Source organism: Notamacropus eugenii, chromosome 3, assembly GCF_028372415.1.
Source record: "Notamacropus eugenii isolate mMacEug1 chromosome 3, mMacEug1.pri_v2, whole genome shotgun sequence".
NCBI classification, from domain to species: domain Eukaryota; kingdom Metazoa; phylum Chordata; class Mammalia; order Diprotodontia; family Macropodidae; genus Notamacropus; species Notamacropus eugenii.
In genome coordinates this window covers 78,185,861-78,191,045 of record NC_092874.1, presented here as the reverse complement: position 1 = coordinate 78,191,045, position 5,185 = coordinate 78,185,861, and the positions used below count along the sequence as shown (strand labels likewise).

The following is a 5,185-nucleotide window of genomic DNA, read 5'->3' as shown; positions in this document are numbered from 1 at the left end:
GTTTTAGCATGCAACTGGAAATTAAGCTATTCAGGCAATGAACTGGAGAAATATATTTTGCCCTACAGGAAAATAGAGGGGAAGGGGGTATGGAAGAAGGGTGGGTAATAAAAGGGAGGACAGGCTGGAGGAAAGGGTGCATGGGGTGCATGCTGTCCTGGGGTAGGGGTGAGGAGAGATGGGTAAAAATTTTTGAATTCAAATTCTTGTGGAAGTGAATGTTAAGACTGAAAAAACAAATAAATTATATGTTAAAAAAATTTAAAAGAAATGTCTGAAACAAACCACTTTTCTCTAGTTGGGTCTCTAACGCTTCAAGTATGGAAATACAAAGAAAAACAACCACAACCCTAGTGAAAGTAAATGATGCAGAATTATAAACAAGTTTGGCCACAAAGAGGAAACAGAAGATACCTTCCACAAACCCAGTCTTTTCAAAAATGAATGGTTCATAGGTGTGGGATAATGTATATCTATTTTCAAGCTTTCCAATGTATTGACAACTTTCAGTGATTTTTTCCATCTTTATTTCTTAAAAAAAGACCTTTATTATATGGGATAACCCTCTGAGAGGAAAGACATACAGGAAGAAACCAAGGCAATGTAAAGATAAAATGTATAAATAAAATCATTTAAAAATAGAAAAAATCAAGCGGAAGAGGCGGCGGCGGCTCCCGAGGCTGGTCAGGAATCCCGGCAGTCCGTAGTGTCCGGCCCGGACCGGCCCCTGTGCGCTCAGCTCGGAACAGTTCAGTTCCCTGGAGCCTTCAACCATGGCAGAGTATGGGACCCTTCTACAGGACCTGACTGACAACATCACCCATGAGGACCTGGAACAGCTTAAGTCTGCCTGCAAAGAAGATATCCCAAGTGAGAAGAGTGAGGAAATCACTACTGGTAGTGCCTGGTTTCACTTCCTGGAGACCCACAATAAGTTGGACAAAGATAACCTCTCCTACATAGAGCACATCTTTGAGATTTCAAGGCGACCAGATCTGCTCACCATGGTGGTTGACTACAGGACCCGTGTGCTAAAGATTTCTGAGGAGGATGAGCTGGACACTAAACTGACCCGCATTCCTAGTGCCAAGAAGTACAAAGACATCATCCGGCAGCCCTCAGAGGAAGAAATCATCAAGCTGGCCCGTCCGCCAAAGAAGGCTTGAAGGAGGAGGAGGAGGAAGAGGAGGAAGGTTGGACCTTCAGTGGACCACCCCCATCCTCTAGGGGAGGGGGCAGGTGCAAGCACTGCACCACCACTCTCTACCCTACCTATTCACTAACCTGGTCTTAACCACTCCCAATTGTGTGTGTGTGTGCGCTCGCTCTGGCTGTCTGTCTGTCCGTCTGTCCATCTAGCTCGCCTAGTCCCCCCGGGTGGGTGGGTGGGGGCAAGGTATGGGGTCTTAGTCCCCCCACTTTAGGGGCAGGTGGGGGCTATTTCTATGCAAATAGAAATCAGCACATTCTTCCTAAATCTCCCACTTCCACTCCCTTACCTCTCTATGCCCCCCACAAAAAGTCTAGGATGGTGGGGGGGGGGGGGGTTGTCGATTTTTCCAAGAAATGAGGGAAGATGGGGATGAGGAAAACTAAGAATGTTGAGGGGTTGGGAAGGGCCCATTCAGGGCTGAGAAGAAAAGAAGATGTAAAGTAGTAATTCTAGGCAACTGTGGCCCAAGAGTGGACCTGAGCTCCCCACTAGGGGAAGGCTCAATGAAGGCTCAACACTGCAGTTGACCTACAGGGCAGACCCCCTCAATGCCCTCCCTCCATTCTCTAACAGGATGGAAGGGCATAAATAAACAAAACCCATTTCACTTTTCTCTAACCCAATTGAGATGGGTATAAGAAGTTCTCTAAAGCTGAAGCCCCTGTTTGCTTTCCATTCTAGAAAGGCAGAGGAAGTAGGAGGCCAAAGCTGAGGAAGGATGGCAGGGAGCCATCCTCCTTGCTCTTCCATTCCTCTTTGGTAACTGTTTCACAGTAATGCCTTGAGCCTAAGACTGAAGGGGATGTCCTCAATAAGTCCTCCCCCAAGAGAAACAGTCCTGCCCTGAACCTAAGGGACTGGACTATGGCTTCCAATCCCCATCCATCTCCTACTTTCAAGGCTCATGACCCCACCATTGGCTAATGGGGACTTGCCCCTGTTACTTCAAACTTGGAATGCCCCCAGACAATAGACAAGGGGAGGGGGAAACTACAGTATTTTCTTTTGCACTAATCCTGTACCCCTAGGCAAGAGACCTGGCTCAGACCAGGAGTGGGAGCACTGCTATCACTCCTCCACTTGGCCCCATTTCCTGGCCCCTTGGGTTTATGGCCACTCCCTAGCCAAACCACTAGGGGGTACTGACCCCAGCCCATGGACCCCAAGATGCCCCTCCTTCCCTTGACCATGCTAACTGTGTGTACATATATATTCTACATATATGTATATTAAACCCGCACTGCCATGTTTGCCCTTTTGTGGTTTCTAGCGTTAACTTATTGTCTAGGTAAGAACAGAGAGCTTGGGAGAAGGGGGAGGGTGGGGGTTGGAATGGCATAGAAGGGCTGCCACATAGCCAAAACAGAAGAGAAAGCAATTTAAAAAAAAAGTCACATTCAAGCCTAGAGTTGATTTAGAGTAAGTTTTTGCGTCTGATGCTTCTAGGGAGGAATTAAGAGTAGAAAGTAAGTGAGACAAATAAGCCAGCTATTGGAAGAGGGAAGAAGCCAGAGGGCTGGAGGTTACCCATTACCCCAAATACCCCAACTTCTATACCCATCTCCCATGTCCTGCCACTGCTGCAGACACCTGCCTTAACAAACACCTCTACATGCTCCGCAGTTTTGCCTTAAGGACCTTCCTGAGACCCCTTAGTCCTATCTGGCTTTTCCCTAGGAGTTAAGAGGACACTGGTTTCTTTTCCCCAAAGCAAACAGGAGATTGGTGGGTTTGGAAAATGAGTTCTTACTTCCTATGTTAGGGGGTGTATAATATTGGGGTAGGAGGGGTGCCACCCTACCCTTAGCTGGGAGGGAACAAAGGCAGGGTCACCTTAGTTTTAAAATTCCCTGTCCCTTGGTTTCTCTTAAGACAGATTAAAAAATATACTAACCTACCCTCCCACTATCTTGCACTGCAGTGAGAGTCACCCCATTTTCCTGTGCCCCTCTGTCTGCAGTGTGCACGGCCTTGTTCTAACCCTGGAATAAAGGTGATTGTACTGAAAAAAAAATAGAAAAAATCATAGTTTGATTAGAAAAAGCAAGAATGGGTGTGGCCCACAAAACAGAGTGAAGTATTATTTTTTTATTCTATTCTATTTTTGCAAAGAGTGGGATTGGCAAAGATATTTTCTTGTATCTCTTCTTCGAGGCCAAACTTGTTCTTTGGAATTCTGCTGCATTCCCTTTCAGTTGAGTTGTGCTTGTTTTTCTTTCCATTTCCATTGTCTAGTCAACAAGCAATTATTAAAGCCTTACTCTATTCCAGACATTTGGCCAAACTCTGGGGATTAAAAAAAAAACCTCAGGCAAAAATAGTTCCTGTCCTCAGGGATTTTACAATCCAATGGTAAAGACAAGTGGATACATTCTGTGTATGTGTGTGTGTGTCTCTCTCTCTGGCTCTCCATACATATATACACGTGTGTACATATAGATGCATGTTTTTGTCTACAATGCACCTACATATTACATAGCTAATTATTTACATATATATACATATTTATATATCCATGTATATATATTCTTTACTTATATTTATATTATATATACGTACTTGATTTAATAAAGTAGATCACTTCTTCTGTGGAAAATGTGGTAGAATACTTGGAAGACCAAGGTTTCACTTCACTTCAACATCACTTTCATTTCCAACTGTTTGCCATTACAGAAAGGGCAGCTATAAATGTTTTTGTGTTTATAGGCCCTCATCCCCACCCCCTGGCCTATTATTAATATCTTTGTGATAGAGATCGAGTAGTGATATTGTTGGGTCAAAGAGTATTATACTTTTATAACTCTTTGGACATAGTTCAAAACTGTTCTTCAGAATAGTTGGACCAGTTCACAACTCTGCCAAGAGTTCATTAATATACCCGTTTACCCTCATCCATTCCAGCATTTGTCATTTTTATAAATGTGAGGTGGTACAGCAGAGTTGTTTGTTTGCCTTTTTGTAATGGATAATGATTTAGAGCTTTTTTTTTTTCATTTGACTATGGATAGGTTTCATTTCTTTAGAAAATTTCCTTTTTTATGTCATTTGACTATCAATTGGGGAATGACTTTTGTTTTTATTAATTTTACTCAGTTCTCTATAAATTTGGAGAAATGAGGCCTTTATTAGGGAAAAGTTGTAATTTAAAAAAATACTTATTTGTTGAGAGTACATTTTAGCAAAATGTGTTCTCTGATTATCTTTTGCAATTAAATCTAATTTTGCTTTTGCATTGTCTGAGATCATGATTACTAACCCAGCTATCTTTACTTCAGCTGAAGCAGAATAACCTCTGCTCCAGTCCTTCATTTCAACTTTCTGTTTGTCTTTGCATCCTAAGTGTGAATCTCATATGCAACATATTGTTGGATTCTTGCTTCCAATCCATTCTGCTATCCACTTCCCTTCCCATTAGTTCATCCCATTCACTTTCACAGTTATGATCAGTAACTGCATTTCCCTCCATCCCATTCCCTCCCCAATTTCTCTCTCATTCTATCCTATCCCTCTTTAAAAGTCTGCCTTTCTTCTGACTACTGCCTCCCTTAATTTGCACCTCCCCCTTCTCATCCCCATATATCTCTTAACCCCTTGCCCTTCTTTCTCTTTATTGGGTAAGACAAATTTCTACATACTCAGTGTGTGTATGTAGTTTTACCTCTTTGAACCAATTCCAATGAAAGTGAAGTTCAAGCATTGTTCACCCCTCCCAATTTCCTTTCCACTATAAATGTTCTGCTTTGCATGCCTCCTTTATGTGAGAAATTTTGTTATTCCACCTCTCCCTTTCCCCTTCCCCCATTGCATCCCTCTTTTCGTATCCTTGCATTCTTTTTTTTTGGAGATCATCCCAGCATAACTGATTCAAACCCATGCCCTCTGTCTTAGGCAGATTCCTTCTAATTGCCCTTATAACGATAAAGTTCTGAGGAGTTAGAAATATAATTTTTCCAGATAGGAATATAAACAGTT

General features: G+C 42.7%; 1 pseudogene; it reads left to right on the top strand.

The window, feature by feature from the left end:
- The first annotated feature begins 663 nt into the window (after positions 1-663).
- LOC140532904 (astrocytic phosphoprotein PEA-15 pseudogene) lies at positions 664-1,307 on the top strand (annotated as a pseudogene).
- The last annotated feature ends 3,878 nt before the right edge of the window (positions 1,308-5,185 follow it).